The sequence below is a fragment of the Protopterus annectens genome, chromosome 5.part0, assembly GCF_019279795.1.
Source record: "Protopterus annectens isolate FY-2018-M chromosome 5.part0, PAN1.0, whole genome shotgun sequence".
Classification (NCBI taxonomy): Eukaryota; Metazoa; Chordata; order Ceratodontiformes; family Protopteridae; genus Protopterus; species Protopterus annectens.
Genome location: NC_056735.1, coordinates 1,651,107,079 through 1,651,122,623, shown reverse-complemented (window position 1 = coordinate 1,651,122,623; position 15,545 = coordinate 1,651,107,079). Strand labels below are relative to the sequence as shown.

The following is a 15,545-nucleotide window of genomic DNA, read 5'->3' as shown; positions in this document are numbered from 1 at the left end:
GGACAGACCTAGAGGAGTTTTTGATTGTGACCTCTCTTTCTACCACCTCTTTACTTTAGGTATATGCTGCTGTGCATATTTTCCTGGATCAGGATGTAGGTCACCCTTCTCGTCTCCCTGGTTTATAGAGGTGGACTTTGTTTATAGTTATTCTGTTACTATTATAGGCTGGGCCTAGCTTACAAACGAGATCTGAGGTAACTCACCCTAGCATTGTGGGATATAAGGGGAGCCTCGAGCCGGTGGAACCAACTCTCGAGCTTTTAGAGTGGCCGAGTCAGAGCCGAGGTCGGCTCCAAACCCATCCAGCAAGAAGAAGGCGAGAAGAAGACAACTAACATGGAACGTTATGGTAAGAACATAACTTCTATTTATCGACCATAGGATGTGCAAAGCCAGTCTGTAATCAGATGAGAGAGTATTTCAAGCACAAAAATAGAAATTGGCTAGGCTTAAAATGTCCCTCAAGAGCAGCTAGTGTAGTACTTTCCTATGAACCTATAAGAAACGGCAGGAATTGAACAATTTATGTAGTGTTGGATTAATTGTGTAGTATAGAAGAATGTATGTGATGTATAATGTTTGTAAGTATGAACTTGTTAATATAGTTTGTTTACTTTTATATAAATGTACATTTGCCTTTGTCACAAGTGATAATTCAATAAAGGTGTTTAAAAAAATGGATGAGGGGAGATTCCATTTCAGCTTGCCTTTCACTACACATTTTGTTCACCTCTGTTGCAAAGGGGTAAAAAATTTAATTTCTGTCCGAAGGAGAATTTAAAATCTCATTTTAACATCATCTATTTATTTTTTTATTTATTGACATTTGTTAACCAGGTTGGTCCAGCTGGGCTTGTGGCCCATTTTCAGTGGCGACCCGAGGAGAAAAGCTCAAAAAAAAACACAGTTTACAGAGAATCAAACATTTGAGTAAAAAATGCAGTCAAAATCAGTTATACAAGAACGTTAGAAAGACAAGGCAGAAATGCAAACACATGATTTATACATATCAATATTTTTGCAGGCTAAAAAATATATTTACAAAAAGAGTCGAGTCCAACAGTATTGATTGTAGAGTTTAATAAGTATCCACAGTTGTGGAGTACTTAGCTGTATGTGGAGGGACTGAAAAGGTATATAGTAGGTTTGTGGGGAGCTCATGTAGGAACTTGACAAGGACATATTTTGGAGTTAAGTAGATGAAGTTTGAGTTTTGGAGGTTCTGAGAACGCAGCTATGTGAACTTTCTCAAAGCAGTACCACTGGTCATAGCCCTGGAAGACATGTTAACTGAGTCTTACAGACAAACTGTAAACAATGAGAGTAGTGACTTGTACAATAGAAATTATTTAAACCAAATTTTTTCAGATTTAATCAGGGTATAGAGATCCCTGTGAAGTTTGGCAAGAGCGTTTTTGCATTGTGAGAGTTAAATTTAGTTTTGTATGCAGTGAGTTTTCTTTTGTTACAGAGCCCTTTTATACTTGGGTTCCACCTTTGGGGTTATTTTTTAATTTAGCGTTGTATTTACTTTGGAGGGAGATGCATAACTGCAGCTATTCACATGTGCATAGAATTTTGCAGTAAAGGATTCTGCGTAAGCAGTGGGGTCATAGAGTTGGAAGGGGATGTTGAAGTTTACCAGATCACTCAACTTCAGATTAGCAGTGGCATAATCTTTGAATACTGAAGTAGTTGGGTGTGCTTCTGGCTTCAGTCGTAAGATGAATGTGACTGGTTTGTGGGTCAGTTTGACCAGGGAGGGAGTTACTGTTGGTGGAAAGCAGAGGTCTGAAGTAGTTAACTTCATTTGCTCAGCAACCTGTGGGTATCAGATCCGAGCCAGCAGCTTTCCAAGCTAAAAGATATGAGCTCCAAGCTCCTCCCCCTACCCATAATGCCCTGCCCTTTCCCTCTAACCCCCAGATCTCGTTTGCCATGGCTTCTATAAGCTTCTCAGAACGAGCTCCGAACATAGTACTGTGAGTTTAGCATTTAAATCTTAATTTTCTGTCAAACTTTCTCTAACTTTGTGTGTGTGAACTCCCTCTTATCTTTCTAGCCTTTTTGGGTAGTTTCTTAAACTTTTTTGGTTAAGTTAGATTTATTCCCCTCCCCCCTCTGCGTGTGTGAAGGTGTGTGCTTGTGGGCCTATTTTTCTTTTCTATAATGGCTGAAGGCCCTAAAACTATTTTCTCTAAATGTACCGAGTGTGGCCATAAGCTGTACCCAGCGGATGGCCACACTCTGTGCATCCTGTGCCTGGGGGTTGATCACCCCTCCTCAGGCTGCACTATTTGTGCAGCCTTCAACCCCAGGGCTTTGAAAGGTAGGAGGTCGAAGCTTATTCTGGCGGGCCTTTTGCCCCTGGATTCTGCTTCATCCTCCTCTGTTGCCCCAGCCGCGGCTGCCCAACCTGCCGCTCCTGATCCCCTGGCCGGGACTCAACCTCCCTCGCTGGCCCAGGAGGAAAGGGATGGCAGAAAGAAGGACAAAAAGGATAGGGAGAAAAAGAAAGAAAGGCATCACAGCCACAAGAGGCGGTCCGAGCCGACCCCTTCGACACCACTGTCCAAACAACTTGCCTCTCCCCTTAAGGTCTCCGGTCCCTCCCCCTCCCAGCTCCATTCTCCACGTTTCTCCCTGGAGCTGGAGGAGGAGACCTGGTCACCTTCGAGGTCATCTAGGTGGCCTTCCCGGCCGGCTTCAGTGGCCTCATCTAGATCTACCAGAAGTTTATCAGACGCAGACATGGACCGAATGATGTGTCGATTTCTCCAGGCTCAGCTGCAGATGGGAGTGCTCTTGCCCCCCCCCTCTCTGGGGGGGGAGCTTGACACCTTTTTTCACCCCCATTGCACCTTCTCTGACCCGCTATCGGGGTTCACAGCTTTCAGAGCCGGGGTGGGGTCGGCACCGGCAGCATTTCCTTCTTGGGTGCAGACTGTACCCTCGAGTCTGTCGGATCCAAGCTCTCTGGGCCGTGAGCTGAATGTCAGATCCGGAGGGGTCAGCGGGCCTTCGGCTCCGTTAAGGTCAGGGCACACTACCCTTTCAGATCCCATCGGGTCACCTTCGGTGCCGATCCACACGTCGGATCCAAGGGGACTGCTTTCGGATCCAAGGAAAAGCAGTTCCCCCTCGGCATTCGACTTTGTGGAGAGGGTCCTTTCGAGGGATTCGAGGCCCCAGGCTCTTGCTATGGATCCATCCGCCATTCCCACTCAGATGGGCCTGTCTTCCATCATCCGGCCCCAGGGACAGCCTGCGCCTACGTCCCAGATTGTTCCCGTAGAGGAACAGGACATTATTGGTGAGGCCTCTTTGGACAGCCCCCCCGAGGAGGTCCCTCACAAACGAAAGTGCAAGAGGAGGCACTTGGACTCATCTGAGTCCCTCACGGAGGACACAGACTTAGAGGAAGGGGAAGGTTCCCCAAGGTCACCCCCCTGAAGACGTCTCCTTTGGAGACATCATGGAAATGTTACGCATTAGAGAGGGGTGGTCTGCCCAAAAACCTTCCTTGGATGAGTCTGTTTCTGGAGGCATTTGACGCAGGCCCATCTACCTCTTGGGTGTCCCCTCCCGCCAACCCCCTGGTAGATGTCATAACTACCTGGGCATGGAAGGAGCCGGACACTGTTGAGCCAATACCCAAGAGACTGGACAGGATCCTCAGCCCTCCCACGGGCAGGACAGTTTGGAGCAAGGGTGCCCCAATGGATGCTATGGTGGTGGCGGCTGCCACTAAAAAGGAATTAGCACAGGAGAGTTCCTCAGTGCGTCCTCCAGACAAGGAGTCTCTGATGATGGACCGCTTGGGAAAGTGTCTGTTCTCCTCAGCAACCTTCTCTGTAAGGTCACTGAATTGTATGGCACATGTGATTCGACTCCAGCGGGACCTGATTAAAGAGTATGCTGGGTCACCCCCCAGAGTCCATGTCGGCCGAGGACAAGCGGACCTTCTTGGCTCGAATGGCCACTCTCAAGTCAATTACCAACACATCTATGCGGCTTCTCTCCCGTGCTACAGAGGGAGCGGTTAAAGCTAGCGGAACAGGCATCTTCTTACGTAGACAGGCCTGGCTCCGTCTCTGCGATTTTGCGGAACCCTTCGAGGTGTCCTTCGCGACCACCCCTTTTGACGGTTCTACGCTTTTCGGCAAAACCGTCCGCGATATGCTTCTCCAGAGCAAGAAAGATGGGAAGACGTCTGCCGTCGGGATCCGCTTCTCGGCTCCTTAGAGGTCCTACTCCAGGAACCAAAGAGGACAAAAGATGATGTGGTTCCGGAAAGCTCAACAATCCCTTTTCACTCCGGATCCCTCGTCCTTCAGAGGCAGACGAGGACAGGGTGGACACTGGCCCAGAGGCAGAGGGGGTCCAAAGAATTTTGGGTCGAGAGAACCTTTTTCGGATCGACCCGCGCAGCAGCCCTGAGGGGTTGCCCGACTGCTCCTCTCTGAAGGCATTTGGGGGGGGGGGGTGCTTCTCGGAACACCTAGCAAATTGGGAGTCCATTATGACAGATTGCTGGGTGCTCCGAATCATATCCAGAGGCTATTCAATTCCTTTCCATTCTTACCCTCCCCAATCAACAAGCCTCCCCGATGTTCCATCCGATCAGAGGGAGGCAGCAGCATCAGAAATTCGAGGGCTGCTAAGAAAAAGAGCTATCCAGCGCGTCCCCCCCCCCCCCCCCGAGCAGTCCGGATCAGGCTTTTACTCCATGTTCTTTTTGGTGCCAAAAAAGACGGGGGACTTACGACCCATTCTCGACCTGTCCACACTGAACCTGTCAGTTGCCAAAGAAAAATTCCGGATGGTCACTATTCAATCCATTCTCCCACTCTTGCAGGAGAACAACTGGATGTGCTCGATAGACCTCAAGGATGCATAGTACCGCATTCATTTGGACAAACGATCCAGAAGGTTCCTCCGCTTTCGGCTGGGAGCCAGCCATTATCAGTATAGGGTCCTACCCTTCGGTCTCACCACAGCCCCCAGGGTGTTCACCAAGGTTATGGCAGTTGTAGGGGCCCACCTGAGGCTTCAGGGAATACAGGTCTTTCGTACCTGGACGACTGGCTCCTAACCACCCCCACCGGGCATCAACTCTGCTCGGGCAGGGACTACTTCTTACACCTAGCCCGCCACCTAGGGATCACGATCAACCACAAGAAATCCTCCCTTCAACCTACTCAAATTTTGGAATTCATAGGGGCCAGGATAGACACTACATAATCCATAGTCTTTCTGACAGTGAACAGACTTCGCAGTCTAAGCCTTCACATTCTAGATCTCTTACAATCGTCAGCTCCCCCAGCGGAACTAGTCCTGAGGGCCCCAGGATTCATGGCAGCGGCCATCAATCTGTCGCCTTTCGCTCGCATGAAGATGAGAATCCTTCAATGGACATTGCAAGTTCAATGGTCCATTATTTTTCACCCCCTGTCTACACCTATTCCCCTCAGCAGGATTTGCAGGGAGTTGCTTCTTTGGTGGCTGTGCTCCAGAGATCTCCAAGAAGGCCGCTCCTTCCTTATACCCCCTCCCCAAGTCACGGTGACCACGGACGCATCTCTCCTTGGGTGGGGGGGGGGGGCATTGCATGGGCAGATCCGTCCAAGGCACGTGGACTTTCACAGAGACCTCACTGCATATTATTGTCCTGGAGATGAGGGCGGTGCTTCTAGCTTTGCAGGCTCTCCATCCCCTTCTTCCTCCAGAAACTATTGCAGTTCAAACAGACAACATGTCTGTAGTCTGGTACATAAACAGTGGGGAACCAGATCCTATCCACTTTGCAGGGAGACAATGAGAGTATGGGAGTGGGTGATATCCACCAACCGCTTTCTCATAGCAACGCATATTCTGGGTCTGTCAAACATCTTGGCGGAGAGGTTGATTCAAATGATCCTCTCACCTTACGAGTGGTCTCTGAACCCAGCAGTAGCAAAACAAATCTTCCTCGAATGGGGTCAACCTTGCTGCGATCTCTTTGCCTCACCTTTGAACACAAAGTGCAGCGAGTTCTTCGCTCTGATTCCCCCACCAGGGGAAGCCCCCAGAGGTGCTCTAGTTCATGCTTGGCCATCCAGTCTTCTGTATGCTTATCCTCCTCTTCCATTGATGACAAAATTTTTGCAGAAAGCTCGTCGGTTGGGGAGCAGAGTTATCCTCATAGCCCCATTCTGGCCTCTACAAAACCTGGTTCCCTTACCTGCGGTCTCATCTAGTACATCCTCCCTGGATCTTAGATCCCTATCCGGATCTGATCTCTCATCCTTTAGGATTGAAGACCCCCAACCTGGACTACCTCAAGCTCTCAGCTTGGTTGATCCAGTTCCCTTAATGGCTAGGACTCCCGGTATATCTTCCTCGGTTAAGGCCATCCTGGTGGCCGCCCATAAACCGTCTACCAGGAAAATCTACAAGAGTCAATGGAAATGTTTCTCTGTCTGGGCTGAGCACAGGAACTTGGACCCCTTCACGTGCTTCTACTATTAAAGTTCACTTGGCAGCTATTTCCCACTACCACTTTGGAAACAGTTCAGGGCCCCTAGCGTCCTCCCAAGATATGCAAAACATTCATGAAAGGAACCTTTCTGTTAAGACCCCCTATTAAAGATGCAGTGCCTCCATGGGATCTTACCCTAGTTCTTCAAGCTCTGACCGGGCCTCCTCTTGAACCCGCGGCTTCAGTCGACTTAAAATATGTATCTTGGAAGACGGTCTTCCTGATTGCCATTACTTCTGCTAGGAGGATATCGGAGCTTCACGCTCTTTGCAGTAAGCCTCCATACATCATCTTTCATAAAGACAGGGTCTCCCTCGGGACTAATCCCTCTTTTCTGCCCAAAGTGGCTTCAGAAGCCAATATCAACCAGTCCATCAGTCTACCTGTCTTCTTTCCAAATTTCCAAAACAAAGGAGAATACAGACTTCATTGTCTGGATGTTCACAGACAGTTACATTTTTACTTAAACAGAACAGCAGATCTTCGAAAATCTGATCAACTTTTTGTTTCCTTTGCAAAATCCTGTCTGGGGAAAGCAGTCACTAAAGTAACCTTAGCTAGATGGATTTCCCAGTGCATTCTCCTAGCATACAAAAGTTCTGGTTGTCCTGAGCCCCTGAGAGTGCAAGTCCATTCTACCCGATCTATGGCTACTTCTGCTGCTTTCTGGTCAAGGGTTTCTTTGGATGACATTTGCTCAGCAGCTACTTGGGCTTCCTCTCATACCTTTATTACACACTATAAATTGGATTTAATATCCAGAGGATGTGCATTGTTTGGCTCCGCAGTGCTCCGGAATATCCTTCCATAAGGGCCTCCCAAGTTGCTGGTAGCTGGGGACTCTGTCCCACAGGTTGCTGAGCAAATTAAGTTAACTACTTCAGATAAAGAAGTTATGTACTCACCATAACGTTCCATCTGAGTAGGTAACTTCATTTGTCTGCAACCGACCCTCCCTCCATCCCCCGGACCCTTAGTTTGTTATCAAAGGATCAGGATATGTCCTTGTTCAGTTGACATCACTGGAACGTATTGTAATCCTTTCCTAGGTTATAGAATTTCCTGTTGCCTTTTTTCTGGCAAACTCGATCTGAAGGTTAGAGGGAGAGTGCAGGGCATTATGGGTAGGGGGAGAAGCTTGGAGCTCGGATCTTTTAGCTTGGAAAGTTGCTGGCTCGGATCCGAATTGGATCTGATACCCACAGGTTGCAAACAAATGAAGTACCTTCTCAGATGGAACGTTATGGTGAGTACATAACTTCTTTTTATCCCATGTTGGCGAGTCCCCTGGATGGGATGTGGACCAACCCATCCCGTGAGTTTGTATTAATAAAGTCCAGAAATCTCTTGGTATACAATACATGTTAGAGGATGCATACATCTCCTGGTTAATGGAGGGGTAGCTGAAGTCCCCAATGAGAATGGTGGTTTGCTCATTACATAGGGACTCTATACTAGTTAGGAGTTAAGGTTGAGGAGGATATAGAGGAAGGGTCTATAGTTAGACATGGTATGATAAGGAATCTTCTTAATGGAAAGTTGGATGTGAAGGAATTTTGGATTGTTTTGTCTTAACTATTCAGGAGGTGAAGTGTTTTTCTTTTCTTTTACAAGTATTGGGTGGCTGCCTGTAAAAATGAGACATTGCTACATTGTTCAAGATGCCTATTTCAACCAGGTTAGCTAGAGAGATGGTGCAAATCCATGTTCTCAGTTGCTTATTAAGGTGGGCTGAAAGGGGAGTAGTGCCTATGAGGTTTGCAGTTGATTACCGGCGATGCTGTGTGTCTAATATTGGAGACAGTGCTGGTCTCAGTACGGCTGCATGCATTCAGGAATCAGTGATCCTTAGCTTCTTCTCTCAGCAGAAACAAGAGTAGCATTAATATCAAGCTGCTATCTGAGAAGTTAGTCCAGATGTTGCTGTGTTCAGTACACTTGCTATATAGCCTTCTCTTAGTAGATACCATGAAATAAGAACCTATAATAGTTAGACAGCAGACGGCCAAGCTGCACAAAGACCCTGAAGAGGTTCTCATCAAAACTGCAACCAGACCACATAGTGAAGTCCTGTACAAACCACCTAAATGGAGACCAGGAGGAATCAAATGCCCCTCTGCTCTTTCTCTCACCAGAGGCAAAGTAGCAACATTAATCCCAAGCTGACTCCTAAGAAGCAATTTTCATGCTTTCCAGTGATTTGGTTGTTGTCGTCCATTGTTAAGAGGTGTTGCTTTAAACAGTGAGTGCAGGAACTGGGTCACTGTTGGTACCTAAGGACTTCTTGTTCTTATCTTTCCTTCTGACTGTCCTTCAGCTCCTTTTACTGCTTAGAATTCTAATTTCATGGAGGAGGGTCTATGGTAATAGATACATCCAGTACTTTATGGCCATTGATCTGTGTGGCATTCTGCATGATGGGTTACAAATATTCTTATGCCATTCACAATACTTGAGCAGTTCCTTCATCTTGCTACTGCATTATTGGAATTTCCTCTAATTCAGACAAAAGTGTTTTTGTATCCTTGTAAAAATGTGTTGTGTCAAGTTCTCATTGTCTGATGATTATCAGGAAGTACGCTAAGTCAGAGTGTTGGGGTGAACTTGCGGGTACAGAAGCTGAGAGATGTCTTCTAGAGCTACATGTGACATGGTTTGTACTGGCATAGGCAATGCTTACTACCAAGTGTGGAAGCTTCAGAAAAAATTGCTGAATTGGAATAGAGAGTATGAAATCAGTTATGGGACCCCTTCAAAGAGCAGCAGATGTAAGAAGGTACTGGAAAGTTATGATAGGTACCTTCATTAACAGTCTATATTTAATAGCATTTCTAAGCAAGGAACTTGCTTTTCCTCAGTTTTCTTAAGATTGTGGCATACTTAACATTTACTGGTAATTTTGTTTTTCTCATTGTGTATCTTATCCTCATGAGATGATGACTACTTCATCATAAAATAGAGGAGTAGGACTGTCCTTTGTTGTCCTTTAATGGTTATACACTCTTTGATGTCTGTGTCATTGTGTGGCAGTCCTCTGCATAATTTTGTGGTGATACTCCCAAGGAGTATTCGCCCTTGTGGTAGTTGAAGATAATTTCATGAGACAAGGACCTGCTTTGCTGATCACAATGCCTCTAAAGTCTAGTGTTTTGGTAGATGCCATCATATCTGTTTGCATTGGGTAGCAAATGTCATTTTGACTGTTTGAATCATTAAGATATTTTGACATAGGCAGGAAAATAAGTTTAGCAGTTTTGTGTTCAAATGTCCAGTGCATTTGCACATGTCCGATGTCTCTGGCCAGTTTGAACATAACTATTCTTTGTAACTAGTTTGGTTTCTATGCCCATTCTGCCTTTCTCTTACCAAAGCTGAAATGAGTCGTATGTGACCAGTTTGATTGCCATTCCACTTCTGCCCCTCTGTCACAACAAAGATGAAATATGACACACTGCCATAATGCATTTTACTGCAGAATTAACTGGTGGCCTTCTGAAACTGTCAACTTGATGGTACAATGGCATAAAGTTGTTTGGATGTTCTTCATCTCACATTGCTGCAGTCCTGACACTTGGGTAGTCCGCTGTCCCAGTCGGCCCGAATACCAAAGTATAAGGCTGACGTCGGTCAAGGCGCATTAGTCTGACGTCAGGACGTCAGGGTACAAATGCGCATGACCGACGTCATATCCTCAGTCTTTTTTGCCGCATGGTCCGATGCAGAAGCAGTGTTGCAAGTGCAGGTTGGCGTTCTGAGATTTTCCGAAGTCGGAGTTTCAGACCGAATCAAAGTTGGCTAAGTACCCCGTTGGGGAATATTTTGGTTTTTTCTTGCCTCAGTATTTTACCGGATGTCAGAAAAAGTGAATAACTGTATTTCTTGTGGGAAACAGATACCTCATAGGGATTACCATACCTTGTGTATACCTTGTTTAGGGCCTGAGCACGACGTTGTTGGCTGTCGCTCTTGTGCTAGATTTAACAAACGCACTATTAAGAGAAGATTAGATTGTGCCAGGTTAGTTTTTGGCAAGCGGTGTAATTATAAAATGCCGTCGGATGCTCCGACGCCCGCTTCGTCTAAAAAGCGCAAGGACAAAGCAGCAAAGCCTAGGTTGGAAGAACCGTCCGTCCCTGACGCCGGTTCTTTAGAGGGCCCGGTGGAGCCGGAGGTTCAGCCACAAGTTTCTTTGGAGTCCCAGGGAGTGACTTTATTATTGCAAGATGTGCCCTCTCAGGAGGTAGGCCAGGCTGAAGGGGCTTCTCAGGTAGCTGTTCTTCCCTCCCTTCCTAAGGTGGTTAGGCCCTCCCCTTCTGTTTCCAAGGCTTCTCCCAGGGGCAGGCCAGGTTTTGTTTCAGGTGTTACCCCTAGTTCTTCAGGGTCTGTGCCTAAGAAGCATATGCTTAAGATGGCAGAAGATTTGATTACTATGATTAGAGGTTCTATGCGCCCCCCTGATAAGAGGCCTAGAGTGGAACCTGAGCTTGGAAGTTTTGAGCAGTGTTCGGATGCTTCTGAGTCTTGGCTGAAGACTTGCAGGAGTATTCTCCTTACTCTGATTCTGATGTAGATGACTCTACTCCTTCTGCTTCTCCTCCTGAGGATTTTTCTTTTCAGAGACTCTTCATTCCATGAGGGAGCATTTTAAATGGGAAGGTCAGGATTTCTCTGATTCCAGGAAAAGGCTTAGGAATTTTTGTTTCTACCCCAGCATAGGCCTTTAGCTATACCTCCTGTTCTGGATGTGGTGGAGGATGTTTTTGCAGAGGCCTCTCTGAACCCTGATTCTTTGCCTCCTGCTCCAGTTAAACCGGATAGATATTATAGGGTGCCTGAAGCTCATAAGTATCTTTTTAAGAATCCTAGGGCAGACCCAGAAACTGTTTCTCAGGGGCCTAAAGGTGTTAAGGCTTCTGTTGTTAAAAATCCTGTCCCTCCAGATAAAGAGGCAAGGGCTTTGGATAGATGGGGAAAGAAAGTGTATACTTCTTCCACTTTGGCCATGAGAGCTTTGAATTGCCAGTTTCACATGTTGAAATACCAAAATTATCTCCTTTCACAATTAAAGTCTAAGGTAGATGCTTTGGCGGAAGGTATTGAGTGTCAAGAATTGCAGGATTTAGTACATGTTTCTGAACAGGTGGGTAAGCATTCTTTGCAATGTGGTTTTGATGCTGTACAGGCCTCTTCGAGGGTGGCTGCCACTGGTTCGGTTCTTCACAGGCATGCCTGGCTGAGAGATCAGAATTTAGCTGAGCATGTTAAGACAAGGATTTTAGATGCTCCTTTACAATCTGATGTGTTGTTTGGTTCGCCTGTGGAAGCAGTTCTAAAGAAAATGGAAGACAAGGCTAAGTCTATGCAGACTGTTAAAGATTTTTTGCAGGTTCAGCCTCCGAAGTTTAGTAGAAATTGGCCTACCAAGGGGTGGACATATCTTGCTTATGATTCCCAGTCTAGGGGTAGGTCTAGACGTGGTAGGGGCAGAGCTCAAGGTTCTTTTAGGCCTAGAACAGGGAGTTCACCTGCTCAGTCTTCTGGTGAGGGCAGGGGTCAGTCCTTTCGTAAACAGACCCAATGACCTGCCTTTTCAGCTGCCAGAACCTTCTCATCTGGCAGCACCTTTGGGAGGAAGGTTGGCACTTTTCAAAGAAAACTGGAGTTTAATTACTCAAGACAGATGGGTGTTGGATATCATTCACCACGGTTACAGGTTTTATTTCCATACCTTGCCTCCTTTCAAAGGCATGCCAGACATTCCTCCTCAACAAAGAAAAGAGGCTCACAAGCAAATTTCTCTGTTACTCCAAATAGGGGCTATTCAGCCGGTTCCTGTGCCAGAAAGGGGCCTAGGATTTTATTCACGCCTGTTCCTAGTACCAAAAAAGGGGAACACGTGGAGACCAATTTTGGATTTATCTATCCTCAACACTTATCTGGACATTCCCAAGTTCAAAATGTTGACGTTACAACAGCTTTTACCTCTGCTGGGCAAAGATCACTGGATGGTAACTTTGGATCTCAAGGAAGCTTACCTTCATGTTCCTATCAGACTAATTTGCAGGAAGTATCTGCGTTTTCGAGCTGGGAATTCTCATTATCAGTTCTCTGCGTTGCCCTTTGGCTTATCTACTGTGCCCAGAGTATTCACAAAAGTTCTGGCTCCAGTGATAGCTTTCTTCAGGCTAAAAGGAATACAAATCTATCCTTATTTGGACGATTGCCTGATTCTGGCTCAAGGAAGGGACGTGCTTCTTCAGCATTTGGAATATGTGATAGCAGTGCTAAGATGCCTAGGGTATTCTGTGAACGAAATAAAGTCCAGTCTAGTACCCTCTCAAGACATGTGCTTTCTGGGTGTGAGACTGAATACAGCAACCCAGATGGCCTTTTTAACCCCGGACAAACAAAAGAATCTTTCTCTTTACTTCCATCAACTATCTCATCAGTCCGGGCTGACTGCAAGGACAGTCCTTCAAGCCTTAGGGTTCATGGCATCTTGTATTCTGGTGCTTCCCAATGCCAAACTGCATATGAGGAAGCTGCAATGGTATCTCAAAAATGTATGGACACAGCACTGCCAGGATTTGGACACTGTCATTCCAATAATACCTTGCATTCAAAAGGAATTTTTGTGGTGGGCTCAGGAATGTCACCTAAACAAGGGACTCTCTGTGACCCGGCCAGAGGCGAGTCAGATTCTAACGACAGATGCCTCAGACACAGCTTGGGGAGCTCATCTGAATGGAAAGTGGATACAAGACAAGTGGCCTGCCAGACTGCAGCATCTACATATCACCATGAAGGAGATGTTAGCAGTCCAGTTTGCATTACTGGCTTTCAAGGATTTACTTCTTCCAGGGCAGGTGTTGATTCTAACAGACAACACAACTGTCATGTGGTACATCAACAAACAAGGGGGAACACATTCTTATCCTCTATGCAGGCAAGCAATGATTTTGTGGGAGACTGCGCTAAGCTTGCAATTGATTCTTCAAGCAAGGTTTCTGCCGGGAGCACAGAACTCCTTAGCAGATGTGTTAAGCAGGCAAATCATGGATCCCCACGAGTGGAAACTGGATCTTCATGTATTTCAGAAATTGACAGTGTCATGGGGAACTCCAGACATAGATCTGTTCGCTTCTCCACTAAACCACCAGTTGCCAAAGTTTTGCACGAAAGGTTTCATCACACAGCTTGGAAAGTGGATGCTCTTTCTTTCAGTTGGAAAAATCTTCATGTGTATGCCTTTCCACCTCTGCCTCTCCTCCCAAAGGTACTCCTAAAGGTCAGACAAGACAAGCCAAGGATGATTTTAATAGCTCCAGATTGGCCTCGGCAGCACTGGTACCCATTACTGAGGAGCCTGGTAAGGAAGCCTCCATGGCCTTACCTTTGCTTCCACACCTATTGTCTCAGAAGGACGGTCATCTACTCAATGTCAAGCTTCACTCTCTTCATCTAACAGCCTGGCATATTCTGTTTTGAACCAGAGCAGGTCTCAGCTTCCTCAACAAGTTTTTAATGTGATTATGGAAGCCAGAAGACCTAGTACAAGGAAGGTGTACGCAGAAAAATGGAAGAGATTTTTATTTTGGAGTGCAGCAAAGGATTTGGATGTTTCTGAGCCAAATTTGAGTGTGGCTCTTCAATATCTAACTGAGTTATTGGACAAAGGTTTGTCTTTCTCTTCCATTAAGATTCATGCTGCAGCAATTTCAGCTCACTATGATTGTGACCCACCATTGTTTTCTCATCCTTTGTTCAAGCAATTTCTTAGAGGGCAAAGAATATAAGACCCCCACGTAGAGCTCCTACTCCTGCTTGGGACCTCAATTTTGTGTTGGAGAAACTCACTCTACAACCTTTTGAGCCTGCAGCTACTGTTGAATTGAAATATTTGTCATGGAAGACTGCTTTTTTGTTAGCCATTACCTCTGCAAGAAGGGTGTCTGAATTGCAGGCCCTTATGGCGGTGGAGCCTTTCTTGATTTTTCATAAGGATAGGGTATCTTTACGTACTAATCCTTCCTTTATGCCTAAAGTGGTTTCTAGTGTGGCTTTAAACCAAACTATTCATTTGCCTACTTTTTATGCAAATCCCCAAAATAAGGGGGAAAAGATTTTACACACTTTAGATGTACACAGGCAATTGCGTTATTATTTAAGCAGGACTAAGGATTTTAGGCAGTCTCAGCAGTTGTTTGTTTCTTTTGCTTTGAGTTCGCCTGGCAAGCCTGTGTCAAAACAAACTATTTCTAAGTGGATTGGGTTTTGCATTACTTTCTGTTACTCCCATCATGGCAAGGAGATTCCAGCTGGGATTAGGCCTCATTCCACTAGGGCTACTGCCACTTCAACAGCATTTCTACGGGGGTGGCAACTAAGGATATTTTGGAGGCAGCTACTTGGAGTTCAGTGCATACTTTCTCTAAGCATTACCACCTTCCTCTCTACTCTAAATCTAGGGCTGGTTTTGCCACTGCTATTTTACAGGGCATGTTGGCAGCTCCTGCTTCTTTGTGATTTGCCATCCTCCCTTTCCTCTGCTTTGGGATTCTACCCAAGTGTCAGGACTGCAGCAATGTGAGATGAAGAACATAGTACAGTTTTGTACCTACCATAAATGTAGATGTTCAAGATCCACATTGCTGCAGTCAATTTACCTCCCTCCTTCCCTCTGTGTTTAGGGGTGGTTGTATGGGTGGGATTGTACCTTTCTGATTTTGTATATATTGTATATATATTTGGTACAGGGGTGTTTGGTGTGTTGTTTTTTGGTTTGGCCTTATCTTTTTAGGGTCTTCTGACATCTGGGGCAAGAAAAGACTGAGGATATGACGTCAGTCATGCGCATTTGTACCCTGACGTCCTGACGTCAGACTAATGCGCCTTGACCGACGTCAGCCTTATACTTTGGTATTCGGGCCGACTGGGACAGCGGACTACCCAAGTGTCAGGACTGCAGCAATGTGGATCTTCGAACATCTACATTTATGGTAGGTACAAAACTGTACTTTGT

The 15,545-nt window shown here is 46.1% G+C and overlaps 1 protein-coding gene across 1 annotated transcript in view; it reads left to right on the top strand.

The window, feature by feature from the left end:
• TTC3 (tetratricopeptide repeat domain 3) overlaps positions 1 to 15,545 on the top strand; it is a gene marked incomplete in the record, with an annotated part of 2,769,029 nt that overhangs the window by 1,430,793 nt on the left and 1,322,691 nt on the right.